This window comes from Biomphalaria glabrata, chromosome 8 (genome assembly GCF_947242115.1).
Source record: "Biomphalaria glabrata chromosome 8, xgBioGlab47.1, whole genome shotgun sequence".
Lineage (NCBI taxonomy): Eukaryota > Metazoa > Mollusca > Gastropoda > Planorbidae > Biomphalaria > Biomphalaria glabrata.
In genome coordinates, this window is record NC_074718.1 from 29,004,218 (window position 1) to 29,019,539 (window position 15,322).

At 36.6% G+C, this 15,322-nt stretch overlaps 1 non-coding gene across 1 annotated transcript; it reads left to right on the forward strand.

Moving 5' to 3' along the window:
* The first annotated feature begins 253 nt into the window (after nt 1–253).
* Trnah-gug (transfer RNA histidin (anticodon GUG)) lies at nt 254–325 on the forward strand. The gene has a single exon. It is a non-coding gene; the product is annotated as a tRNA-His (tRNA).
* Nucleotides 326–15,322: the final 14,997 nt, after the last annotated feature.

Genomic DNA, 15,322 nt, shown 5'->3' on the forward strand with positions numbered 1-15,322 from the left:
TCGACGAAAACTGAGAACCTCTCCGTGAGTTGAGGAGCATAAACTGGCCAGGAGATCGTTTTGTCGTATTTTATGCCAATACAAATTGTTTTCTTAAAAATATAGGACACACACAAAAAACAAAACACATTCTTCTTATCTAGAATTCTTATCAGTAAACAAAGAAGTTCGACTTTTACCTTTTGGAAAAAAATAATCTTCGACCATTTTGATAAAGAGATTCATGTTTAGATCTTCTTATGTGAGCGCGCTGGCCGTGATCGTATAGTGGTTAGTACTTCGCGTTGTGGCCGCGACAACCCAGGTTCGAATCCTGGTCACGGCATGTTGCTGTGTGGTCTCGCACTGCCAAGCTCACTTTTTTTTTTTGGTACTAATTTGGGTTCTGTTTCAGTATAAGTTAAAATCTCTCAATAAGTTACAAAAGAGAAACAAAAATAGAAATTAAACACAGCCTAAAGAAAAACATGTAAATAAGACAATAAGAAATATAATTTTAAAAAATCAATTCGTACATAATTTGCGTATATTTTAGTAAAACAACAATCAGGAGACTTTGCATGAGGGCGCCATATGCAGAAGGAATATTACTAATACTGAGTGATAAAAAAATTCCATATAATTAATAGTACCCCATAGATAGACCATGTCTCTGAATGTTGGTAGATAGTCTCTTCTGTAGCATCTTTTTAACAATTTTAATAAATGATCATAAATGTCTTGCAGCAGGAGTTTAATGGCGAAATTTCAACTCGTTGATTTACAAAATTGTCACAATAAATTAATATTTTACTACGACCAAAGTGTGAGTTAATAGTGGCAATTGAAACTAGAAATAAATACTTAACACCTGAACCGGAAGTACTCACAGAACGATATAAATCTATATATTTTTAATGACGATTCTGTTAATGCGCCATCATAACTAATTTATGACCATCCAGATAGCAGTCAGAGAAGTATCGATTCTTGTTTTCTGATTAGTGATATCAGATTTTTCAAACAAACATTGACTGCATTAATGCCCTATACTTTATATACACGCATACTTACACACACTCACACATACATACAATAATAACATTGACTGCATTAATGCCCTATACTTTATATACACGCATACTTACACACACTCACACATACATACAATAATAACATTGACTGCATTAATGCCCTATACTTTATATACACGCATACTTACACACACTCACACATACATACAATAATAACATTGACTGCATTAATGCCCTATACTTTATATACACGCATACTTACACACACTCACACATACATACAATAATAACATTGACTGCATTAATGCCCTATACTTTATATACACTCATACTTACACATACTCACACAGACATACAATAATAACATTGACTGCATTAATGCCCTATACTTTATATACACGCATACTTACACACACTCACACAGACATACAATAATAACATTGACTGCATTAATGCCCTATACTTTATATACACGCATACTTACACACACTCACACAGACATACAATAATAACATTGACTGCATTAATGCCCTATACTTTATATACACGCATACTTACACACACTCACACAGACATACAATAATAACATTGACTGCATTAATGCCCTATACTTTATATACACGCATACTTACACACACTCACACAGACATACAATAATAACATTGACAAAAACTTTTCTTTGTAAATTTTGATTTTATCTAAGCACCCCAGTGACACTACTTCAAAAAAAATATTTGAAACGTTTGTAGCTAGGATATAAATATGTTATATTATAACTATAACTATAGATATGTTGTATTATAATCATTGACTAGCTATTGGGGGATTTTCATAGAATTGATCCAAATCCATAAATAGTAAGTTTTTAGGTATATCCGGTATACAGAGTAGGGAAGTATATATATATATATATATATATATATATATATATATATATATATATAGGCCTATATATATATATATATATATATATATATATATATATATATATATATATATATATATATATATATATATATATATATATTCTGTCTCCCGTTTTGACGGGAATAGATCTAGTAGATCATTCTCGTTCGAAACTATTAATCTATGAGTGGCTGCGCATGTTCTATTCTAAAACACTATTTTCAAGCGGCTAATTATCTTCCAGAGGCCACCTTTCAGTGAACTCACCTTAGAGCCAGGTGTATTGATTATCTCGGAGGTTAAGAGGTGGAGTCGTGTGAGTAATTTGGATTCATCACAAGACGATAAACTCTTCCCACCCCCCCTTCAGCCCCTTGTTTCCTGCTCACCTCCAGGGCATGATTACTTCCGTCTCCTTGGCAACCGTTGGTCCGGTGATCACGTGATGGGTCTCAGAGAATTACCTGGACAAAAGGAAACGCTATTGTTCCCTGCAGCACGTCCGGTGATGGCCGGACAGATAAGAATGACCATGGTTTCAGACTGAATCTGTAGGAAGTGAATTGTGTCTTTTTATCTTCCCAGATCCGTTTCGTTTTCTTGTCCTCCATAAGTCCAAGACATGAGACCTGGTCGGCTTGTATTAACATCTTTCACATTCTACTCTGTCACCATTTAGGAATTGATTTAAATTTATGGTACCACTGGTTAGAGCTAAATACATACGTAGCGCATTACACCTGACGGATCTAAACTTGTGTAATGATAATTCTGGCTACACGTTTTTGGCGTTCTTTTATATCTTATTTGACTTTAGAATGACCTTTTTTTTTTTCAAGTTAATATTTTTTTTTACACTAGAAAACAGATTTACAAACTACGTTATGGTCTATGTATTGTTACAAAACAGTTTCTATGCCTTTTAAAGATAACATGTTTCTTTGCGCCAATATGATGCACACAAAATAAAATTAAAACAGTTTTGATTTATTGATAAAAATGTAATGTTGTATAAGATTAATAAAAATACCTATTAACTATTATAGAAAAAAATCTAGTAATTATAAATACAGACAGACCGACACACATACACATACATAACACACTGATGTGTTTTCTCTATGTATAATGTTATTGAAATGTTTTGATTCAGTGCATTATTAAAAGTTCTAACTTTTGGGGATAGGCTAATGTCAATTTACAATTTGCATTACTGTAAATACTGTAACGAATCTGAAAGAGGCATCTCAACGAGAGATTGTGGACCAGTAATATACTGGTATATATGTAAAGCTCAAAATAATCTGGAAAGACAAAGGCGTAGACCTGGACACTAAAATCAGACTGATGCAGACCCTGGTATTGGCCGACCAGACTCTTATATACTTGCGAATCTTGGACGCTGACTGCAGAACTAGAGAGGAGGATCCTAGCAATGGAATTGCAGTGCTACAGAAAGATCCTAGGTGTCACTTACAAAGATCGCATCACAAATGAAGAGATAAAAACATGTTTAATACAGCGGTTGGACCCCAAGATGACCTGCTAACTAATGTAAAAACATATAAGACAGAGAGAAATGGAGAAAGATGGTCAACAGTGTGGAGCCCCAACGGTTAAACAGATGAATGGATAGGTGAAGGTGAAAAGATGTTATGCAATCACAATAAACAGAAATGCCAGTCTTAACTATTCGTTTTCTTTCTTGCATTCAAAGTTCACCGTTGCCGCCTCTATCTTCATTTTCCTACGAGTTTCTCTGTTGCCGCCTGTGTCTTCATTTTCCTACGAGTTTCTCTGTTGCCGCCTGTGTCTTCATTTTCCTACGAGTTTCTCTGTTACCGCATCTGTCTTCACTTTCCTACAAGGTTCTCTGTTGCCGCCTCTGTCTTCACTTTCCTACAAGGTTCTCTCTTGCCGCCTCTGTCTTCACTCTCCTACAAGGTTCTCTGTTGCCGCCTCTGTCTTCACTCTCCTACAAGGTTCTCTGTTGCCGCCTCTGTCTTCACTCTCCTACAAGGTTCTCTGTTGCCGCCTCTGTCTTCACTTTCCTACAAGGTTCTCTGTTGCCGCCTCTGTCTTCACTTTCCTACAAGGTTCTCTGTTGCCGCCTCTGTCTTCACTTTCCTACAAGGTTCTCTGTTGCCGCCTCTGTCTTCACTTTCCTACAAGGTTCTCTGTTGCCGCCAATATTTTCACGTTGGTCTCAGCCAGTGTCGTTGGTTGTCTCAAGAACTGTAGTCTACATAAACGACGCATCAAGTCTCCCAGACAACATTTTGACCAGACAACCCACACAGAGAACCTACGCTGCTTCTCATCTGCTGGCCCCTCTACTGACGATGATCCTTTCTACAAGCTCTAGTCGGATCGAGCCGACCCCTAGTTCTGATTCTCCATTTAATTCAGCCGGAATCATCTGTCTCTCGCTCGTTTCTCCACAATATGTCCATCACTCGAGTTAAACAGTGTGTTGATATGTGCTCTACTTGCTGGCACAGGAACGGAGTTTTAAATATAAATAGATTCTATGTATTATTAATAGAGGTGGTTAGATATAGTATATATATATATATGGCTCCTGTCTCGGAAGAGTTACTGGCTTTAGTTACGTCTTGGGATGGGGCTGAATCTGGAGTGAATGATCAAGCCAATTCTGGAGCGGCAGAGTTTTCCATAGTTCGTGCATGTATATGCATCTGTGCTAGGGCTAGCTGACAGGGCAGATTTCTTTTTCTTTCTCTTGGCTGACGCAGCTTCGTTTCTTTTGCACTTGGCGATGTCCGTACCATCACGTACAGCCTGTCTCCATGCTGTCCGGTCCTAGGCTTTCTCCTCCTTCATACTTTGGTCGATGCCCGTGGCTCTCATGTCTCGCTTGCAGACATCTCTGTAGGTTAGTCTTGGGCGGCCCTTGGGTCTGACTCCCTCGGCAAGCTCAGCGTATAGGATGTTTTTAGGGATTCTTCTATCTGGCATGCGAGTGACATGACCGAGCCAATTGATCTATTTTCTATGTCTTAAGTTATAAAAATTATGCATTTTTAGTGGCCCTCAAAAGGGGAAAAGACGCTATTAGTTTTGTGTGGAATGTCTGTCCATCCGTCCGTCCGCCCGTCCGTTTAGATCTCAGAAACTAGAAGAGAAAATGAAAATCGGACATCTTATTTTAGATCATTCAAAGCTACTTTTTTTCTTTTCCGAAAGTGAACTATTTTATTTTAAAAATAACATATGAAAGCAGATTTTTCAAAAAAACTTCACCACTTTTGTATGAAAATTTTCAGGGGAGGTAAGTTGTTGAAAAAAGGTCACAGACTTCTAACACAAGCTTCATTCATAGATTCGCGCGTTGGTACAAAAAAACATTGCATCTAAGGTCACAATGGAAAAAGTGTGAATGATCATTATAAAATATATTTTCCATTTACTAACTAATTCATTGAATGATATACTGATTGATAGGTTGTTTTCAAAAAAGAATTTTGATATGAACTTTGTTTTAATTATAAGTTTAAAAATAAAAAAATTATAGCGCGCAGTTTTGACATATCCTCATTAGTCATTATACATAGGCCTATATACTATGATATATATATATATTATAAATGTATTAATAATTTGAACAAAATAACATCTTCTGACAGCTTAGGGGTGGAGATTTATTTATTATTTTAATTATTATGTAAAAAGTAGTGTCACATTAGGAAGTGAATCGGATACCAACAGCTTAGTACACCATTACACGGTAACAACTTTAAAGGCCTACACTTCCAGATCATAACATTGGTCTAGGTCTAGTAATCTAATTAAAGACTAAGCGTGTAAAGTCATACGAATTCTAGTCTACATCTAGATTCTTATCTTATCTTATATAATACAGACGTTTCTTCAAGATTCTAGATCTAGATCTAGTTCCAGATCTAGACTTAGATCTATTTCTATATCTAGACTTCGGTCTACTTTTAGATCTAGACTTAGATCTAGTTTTAGATCAAAATCTTGTTCTAGATTAAAGATCTAGTTTGTATGACAAAAGGCAATGGAGATATTAATTTTTATTTAAGAGGGGAAAGTCTTTCCCAAATCATTTCTAAGCTCGCTTACTATCTAAGCCTAACGCCTAAAGTAGATCAAGAATTTTTTTTTTCTTGTTGCCAATTTATCTAATTTTGTAAGAAGAAAACATCTTTTTTAGTTTCTCTTTATTACATGTAACATGTTATTAATTTTGAATGCATCGATAATGTTAATAATTATTATTTTTTAAAAATATAATTGTACGCTAAATGAATATATGGAGATGCTGTGGCTGAGGGGTAAAGCACTTGGAACCGTAAGTCCCGTGTTCGAATCCTGGTGAAGACTCTAGGGGGCCGATTTTGAGTTTGTGTTTTCACACTGACTGTCTTTGTAACCTTGTTTTTAAATAAAAGAACTCCCAAATGCTTTCAAGATTTGATTGATGAAAACTACGTTTGTTTTGTTTATTTTTATTGTCTCATGACTCATTTCCCTTGCACATTCATCTTAGCTGACCATTATTATTAATACGTCTATAGCCCGTATACATAGATGAAATATATTCATAATAATATATATATTTCTATTGAAGCTAAGCACACTCGTTGTCAAGGCAACACTTGAACAGGCGATCATTTTCTTGTCATTGCGACAGATGTGAGAGGCTGTACTGTATTGTTGTAGGAGGACATAGGAAAAATATATTTGTATATATGTCACATAGGCGTAGCCAGGATTTTCTTTCGAGGGAGGGGGGAATCCCCCCGCACCCCCCTGCAAAAAAAATATGTTTATATATATGTAAGTATGTATGTGTGTGTGTGTGCATTATTAATCTTTACTACATTCTGACCCTTCATTCTTTCAGAATACGTTTATGGTACCCTAGAATAGGTTCTTCCTGGAGTTAGTTGCCAGCAATGGGGTCTGGAGGAGCGCTGAGAGCTCCCACCGCGCGGGGCGGAGCCCCGTCGTCAAGCAATTTAATTATTTAAAACCAACAAAATGCATATTCTGAGGTATCTACCGTGCATTATCCAGCTATTAAAAAGTTTTATTTCAAAAACCTAATGTGCTATTTTTACTGACTTAGACCCTCCTGCGCCGTTCGGCGCATTTGCCGGCAACCTGGTTCCACAAAATTCTGTCACTGGCAAAGTTTGAAGCTTCTTCCCACCTGCTCTGAGGACCTCCATGAAAGTGTGACGCCAAGTTGTACTAGTATGTCATCGCAACTCTTATTATGCGTAATTTATTTTGTCGGAGAACATGGGGGGGGGGGGGAGAAAAGTATAATAATAATACTATTCCTATTCCTTTAATTCTTTGAACCTTTCATCTACCACGTCATTGTTCTAGTCGTCATATTTAGCGGCACCCTGTGTAGCATTGGCCTCCTTTTCACCCTCTATATCCCTTGCAAAACGTTCCATGTCGGAAGCTCATTTCGCTATGACCTTAATGCCTCTCATCGATTCCGACTTCTTGTGTCATTTTAGCACGACATTCTAACCTGTCATTTACGACAATTATATATTTATACACAACTTGACTTCCACATGATGCGCAGGGCATACGTACAAAACAATCGGACAACAGCTCGGTGAGAGGAGGTTCCAAAGGTCAATCGACTTGCGAGAAAGTCTACATCTAATGCGCGTTAAAGTTTTTCTCTCTTTCTAATCTTTTTAGAAATACGTTCGACTTTGGTTGTTGTTGAGATGTGCAGGCAAATGAAGAATGAAACAGAATGTGTAGACAATTTTAGAATTTAATCCGAGTTGTTATAATTAAAAAGAAACTATTAGAAGTAAAACTATGCATTTATTTCTTATACGAATCAATATTTTTGTATCTAACTTATTTAAATTGAATATATGTAAACAAAAGTAAGCATTTCGTTCTACTTATTAAAAATATTCTAGTCCAGATGTATTGCAGTATCGGTTAACAGAACATTTCAAAATATTCTAGTCAAAAATGTATCGCAGTATCGGTTACTAGAACATTTTAAATAGGTCTACATTTCTATTGTTTTCACTTTTATCGACAAAGGTACTTGTTTACTTGTAGAAATGAGCACATGATTATTATATACAGTAGAAACAGAAAACATTTATAATTGATAATTTATAATAAGACGAACTCAAATTAGGTGGTTTTTGAAATCCATTGTTTTATGGCTTACTTTAAAAAACAACAACACATAGACTCCAAAAAAAATAATAAACATCAACATAAAACAAACAAGATTACAAAGACAGTTTGTGTGGGGACATGAACTCAAAATCGGCCCCCCAAGTGGTCCACCCAGGCAGGCTTCAATATTTTCAGAAAGAACATCCAAATGAAATTATATCAAAGACAAATGAGAGATAAGAATGGAGAAAGAAGGTTGACAGATCTTGTGTAGTGCCCTACGGTACAGCAGATCAAAGGATAGGTGCAAGTGATGCAAAGTTAGATGTGAACCTGGTCTAACTAGTTCCCCTTTTAGACCTTGTGGTCTATAGGGCAGATGATGTAAAGTTCATCTGTTTTTTTGTGGCCTACGGCGGGTAACGAGGGTGTCATGTAGCCAGCACAAAGAACAACCGCCTTTACTTTTCCCCAACTAATGTCTGATGCCTACTTCGTAGTGATAATAATGTTTAGGAAAATGAAGTTTACAAGATTACTATTCGTTTTAATTTAGGTCTAACTTATAATGCATACTAATTAGCTTTTTCTCTTTAAAAAAACTGCTTGCATAACTGATTTTAAAAATTAGATTTTTCGCTTTCAGAAAAAAAAAAAAAAGTAGCCGTTGCATCAGAACTTTGAATGGTCTAAAATATTGTGATGTCCGATTTTCAATATCTTTTCTAGTTTACGAGATCTAAACGGCAAGGACGGACAGACGGACAGACATTTCGCACAAAACTAATAGCGTCTTTTCCCCTTTCGGGGGCCGCTAAAAATTAACAAAAAACAAACACAAAAGGACTTTGTTTGACCTAGGGAGTTAATTCTATAGTCCATATGTATGTCACGTCATCTACTATTCTTGGTTTTATCACAAAAGTCATATATATATATACAATATATAGTAACCCAATGATTTAGAAATAATGTATGTTTATTGTTCATGCCAGAAAACAAAATCGTCTCAAACTCTAAAATAAACAGTTGTAGCTATTATAAGCGCTATTGGGTATCATCTATGAAATCTGAGTAATATAACGCTTTTAGTTTTTGAGATATAAACACAACACACAAATAAAACATAACCTTTAGCGGCTTTTCACTAGGAGAAAGGTGGGGGCTGCTAAAAACCACATTACTTAAAAATAACAGACATTACTGACTTGTTCAACTGATTTGAGATGATATGAGCATTATGTCAAGACACTATCAAGAGTTGACGTCTAGCACGACAATTCAATAAAACTGGGACTTTTTTTTTTTACACTGGAGTTTAACGATTACATAGAATGTACTAATTACGAGGGTCTAGGCAATTAGACGAAACGGATGCGTGTCAAGAACGTGAGTGCTTTGAAATAGTTCTAATAGCTAGAGTACACGTGTAGCCACTGTACGTATTAGATAATCAAGTGTGTAACCTTTGGCTCTGTGTTTCGCGATTGTTCTCTTGATGTTGTGACGTGAGCTTTCTGAGTAGCTGCCTGACTGTCGTAGAGTGTCCTATCTTTCCAAGCAGCAATGACAACATTGTTGACCAGTTGATGAGTTGTTTATAGAGCTGTGATGGTTTAGTTTACGTTTTCATCCAAACATCAAAATAGTTCGAACTATTGGACTGTTTTCTTGGTAACGGAGGCAAATCAATAAATAGTTCACTTTTTGGTGTATCCGGTGTACAACAGGATCCGGAAATAATGACAAAAAAAAAAAATTAAAAATACTTTAAAAAAAATAAAGTTTATATTTAGAGTTGTTGTATCAATTCGTTTGGATCAGTTATGTAATTAAATTTGTAATAGATCTAGACAAACAATCTTAAATCTGTGCGATTAAAAATATCTTTACAAATTTTTTTTTGTTTAGCACAAATTCATTCCCTTAGCTTTCTCAATATGCTAAGAATCTATCACTTGTCTGGACCAGTTGGAAAAGGGTGGGGGAGAAAGAACGGGGTATACGGGGGATCGTTTTTTTAAATGTATTTATTTTTTTAAAAAGTGAATGACATGTATTTGAATTTGTGGGCTAAAGCCTTCTTAGGTTTCTCAAGCCAACGCAGTAGCCACTCTGCTGGTGGAGAGTTTATGAACATAAAAAATTGTATAGTTATCTATTGTTTCTATAGTCTCGTCCTATTTTTCAGGTTTGTGTTCACTAAGACTAAGACGACGACCTCTAAAGGGGACTATTCCAGCTTATACCACCACTTCAGTCAATTACAATTTATTTCCCTTGTTAGAGATAAAAAAAAAAAAGATTACCAATAGTTAGTTATTTTTAAAAATTGATTCTTGTGTTGTCACGTAAAAGAAATAATTGTGCTAACTTTTAGCTTGATCCGAGATAGGGTATGGAAGAAATAACGTGTACAAATGTTTACCATATAGACAGACAGAGTGAATTGAGATTTCGTTTGTAAACAAGTCAGAGAATGTTAAAAGTGGCACGAAATATGCCAACGTTTTCCTAACTTAAATACGCTTCAAAATCCGTCTCAAAACGACTGTATAGCAACTATAGCTGGTATTGAATGACCAGTTCACTATTAATTTTTTTTTCTACCTGGCTACAGATGCCCGCTGAGTGGACACACCTTAACACTAGTTATCAAAATAAGAAGAATCTCGAGATTCAAACACGAGGCATCAGACTGGCAAGCAAGCGAGCTACCATTTAGCTCCTCGGATCAGCTGCCAAGTAAAATACATTAACCACAAACCTTCCAAACATTCGTAATGCACAATAGATTGACTTACTTAGACACGTCTAGTTTGGGGAGAGATTTCCACAGAGTATTACTATATTTATACAATATATAATAACCCAATTATGGAAGTTAAATTCACCATCCCCCCTCCCCCCTGGTCTTCAGTTTTTCCACTACACCCACAGAAGAAGTCTTTCTCATGAAAACTTCTCTAGAATACTTTAACAACGAAAGCACACACGGCTTAAACTTCTTCGCTAAGGAACGATCCAAAAATTTGTAAATAACATGCCTCGATAAATTTACTTTTGGCCTCCGGCCCGACGGAGCACAAGATCATTTACCTGGCAAATAGACCAATTGCTTAATGGTGACAATTTCATGTACTGATTCTCCTAAACTCACAAGGGCATGGCACTGTTACATGGCTTACTAGAACAAAGTTACGGTTTTAGGCAAGGTCGCTTTAAGCTGCAAGAAAACACTTTAACAGTTTTTCCAATGATGCGATCATTCGCTGGCAATTTTCAAGAAAGTGAAAGATGACAGTAGCTTAGAATTGAAAAATTAGAAAAGTGTATTTATCCTTGGGGGGATCTCTATAAAGTTCAGAAGTCAGACGTAGACAATGTCTTTGTAATGTGAGGACACTATTCACACGCTTACTTGCTCTTTTCAAATTGTAACGTTTGATCAAACAAGGACAAACTTACTTTACATAGTTCATGAGGGTACGCGGTGGCTAAGTGGTAAGGAGCTTGGCTCCGACGTCCTCAGTTCTAATCTCAATGAAGACTGGGATTTTTCATTTCCGGACTTTTAGGGCGCCACAGACCACCCAACTCTAATGGATAGTGGAGGAAAGTAAAGAGGTTGGTCGTTATGTTTGCCACATGACACCCTCGTTAGCCCTAGGCAATAGAAAGGATGACTTTACATCATCTGCTCTGTAGATCTAGAAGGTCTGAAAAGGTACTTTTACATGTTGCAAAGCTTCTATCAACTCACTCTGTCTGTATGGTAACAAGTTTGTAAACGTTATATCTACGACACCTAATCTCGGATCAAGCTAAAATTTTGCGCAGTTCTTTCACCTGACAACACAAGAATCAATTTAATAAAATAACCAATTAGTTATTTATTGATTATTGACAATTGGTTACGTAAAAGATTGTCGTTGGTAATTTGTGTTGTACAAGAATAATAATAAAAATTTTTATGAGCGAGTATTGTTGCCGTGTAGTTGAAGTGGCTCACAGTAAGAAAAAAAAAACTTTCTCTGACTTTATTTGGTGCACATGGTCGTGAATGTTAATAAACTAAAATTCTGAAATGGTGCACTAAACTCTATGGACTTTATTCTTCACAGTGTAATTACACGTTCTCCAATGTCTCTAGTTCGCAGCGAATATTTGTGTCTAAAACTATGAGCTTGATAACATACGTTAGAGCTTCACAATGTTCCTATGTTTACAAAGTCTGTTACAAAGACCAGCAATATGACTGTTTTTTTCCCACTGTCATTGCTCACACGCATATTCATTCACATATACACATACATATGCACACAAATATAAACACACAAGCCACTCAGACACATGCTACAACAGACACACACACACACACACACTTTCTATCACACACATAGCTCAAAAGCAGTTCTGTAGCGTGGGCGGACACTAACCAGTGAGGTACCCCAAGTACTGACAAAGTCCACCGGACGGGTCACTAATGGCCCAGCTGTCAATGACTTTAGACCTTACACAGTGTACTAAAACGTTGCAGTATCCCATGACATTCACCCTCCCCCCTCCTTTCTCTTCCCACTACAGATATCCTCTGGAGAGATAGTTCAACAATTTTGTACCGAATTGGTGAGTTATTTGTCAGATGGGCGTTTCTGATCACCACACACATGAATTTCTCTATGACAAAAAACACTCACTTATTTATACTTACAGACACTAGCTCCAACGTAAGCGCACGCACACACACACAACACACACACTCACACCTACAAACATATAGTGAAGGTCAGCATTGAAAACGAAACCCAAATTGAACGATTTATAATTTGAATGAGTGGACGGCATGTGCTTCCTAAGAGGAATAAAAAGCTGCCCAAGTTGGTTACTCTGCGCTGTGTCTTGAATGGGCTAAGTTCAAAACGATGGTAATAGCTAAACATCCAACTTATAGAGTCAACACATCCAAGACATCCAATGCGAAGAGAGATGGCAATTCATAAACATTGAATATATAACGAATGGAATCTTGTCTCTGTGGTCACTGAACTAAATCCTAAGTCTAAAACATTTCCAGTTAACACACATTTGATTGTCTCTAAAGACACTAACAATTGCACTGCTTTTGTTTCATTTCTAATTCTAGTCTTTGTTTTTGTATCACGACGTTAATGTCTCCGTATAAAACCTAACCTGAAATAAACAAAACAAATGACTCTTGACTTTTGGCGCCAAATTCCTTATTGTAAGATAATTAAAAAAAAAAAAAGTTCCCATTTCAGACCTTGTGATCTATGGGACAGATCTGGCATCTGTTTCTTTGACCGACGGTTAACGAGCAAGGTGTCATGCGGCCAGCACAACAACCAACCGCCTTTACTTTTCCTAACTAAAGCCAGGTACCCATTAGAGTTGGGTGGACGAAGGGGCGCCCAGAAAATCCCGAAATTCAAAATCCCAGTCTTCACCGGGATTCGAACCTAGGACCACAGGTTCGGTAGCCAAGCGCTGAACCACCACTCAGCCACCGCGCGGCCTTATTGTAAAGTAGCGTAGCCTAACCCCACCCCCCTCCTCATCGAGGCTAAGACAATGAGGCATGGATAATTGCCCCTAAATAAAGGATGCAGGCCTTTGAGTGAGACAAGATGCGGAACTCTAAATGAGGCAAAGATAATGGCCACTGAAATAAGGGTAATGAATGAAAGTGAGGCAAGGATAGACGCCTCTCTCGACGAGGCATTCCCAACAAAAGCATGTCACACATGCTAGTACGATAACATCCTTTTTGAGAACACTTTAGACAAGGAGGGAAAAATACGTTCGAACACAACCGTCTTAGCATTAATTACTTAAATGTCATTTCTACCATAGTTTTAAAACATCTAGAGTCATTTTCTAGAATGTTTTGAAATAATTTTTTAAGAATCTGTGAATTCTCTTTTGCAGGTCTATTAAGACAAGCTCAAACAAGTCATAGTAAAAAAAAAAGGAATCTATGAGGCAGATTATATTAAGGTCATCTGTTTCTTCAAATACAAATAAGAATTGAAGGACTCAAGGGAGCCCTAAAAATCCTAAAACTCAAAAATCCCAGTTTTTACCGAGATTGGGACCCAGGACTCCAGGTTCGGAAGCCAATCGTTTAAACCCTCGGCCAACGCGCCCTTCCAAAGAAGTCAATCTTTAGCATTATTTCTGATCAAATAAACAAGTCCTTTCAAATGATTGTTGCTGAAACTAAGACCGTCAGGCTAGATGCAGAGTTATCCTAGATCAGTAATGCCCAAACTACGATCCAGGGACCATATTCGGCCCGTGACACAGTGCTATCTGACCTATCGAAACTTCTATTTGTTTGACTTTCTTATACGTTTCTGCCGTTAATTTAGAAATGTTGATCATTGCATCGCAGCCCAGAACCTCCTGCAGGAAGACAGGGGATGGCAGCTGGCAGAGTTTGAATTCGCGATCATTGCGCTATCAATTCGAAGCGCGTACCACTGAATGAGGCAATCATGAAGACGGTTTCTCAGACAATTAAAAAAATATAGTGTGCTCATGCAGCCTGTGACACGTTTGCCTCAGGGCAAAAAGGTTAAACCCCACTGTCAAATGGTCATCTATAATTTCCAGTTTTTTTGTCATAGATTGTGAACTTTAACATGCCGCTTTCAGTTCTAGATTGGTAAACTATAACGTAGATTAATCAACTATAACATAGATTGGTCAACTATATCATAGATTGGTCAACTATAATATAGATTGGTCAACTATAATATAGATTGGTCAACTATATCATAGATTGGTCAACTATAACATAAATTGGTCAACTATATCATAGATTGGTCAACTATATCATAAAATGGTCAACTATAACATAGATTGGTCAACTATAACATAGATTGGTCAACTATATCATAGATTGGTCAACTATAACATAGATTAGTCAACTATAACATAGATTGGTCAACTATATCATAGATTGGTCAACTATAACATAGATTGGTAACTATGACGTAGATTGGTCAACTATAACATCCAATTTTCAGTCTTAGATTAATCAACTATACATTAGCTTGGTCAACTATACCATTGGTCAACTATAACGTCCGACTTTTTTCTTTTACAATGATCTACCTAAACTTATATTTCTGGAAAAATACCTTTTTTCCCTTTATGAAATGAAAGATGTAGATAACTAGAAAAAATATAACAGAACCAAAGCTCAAAGTACTTCT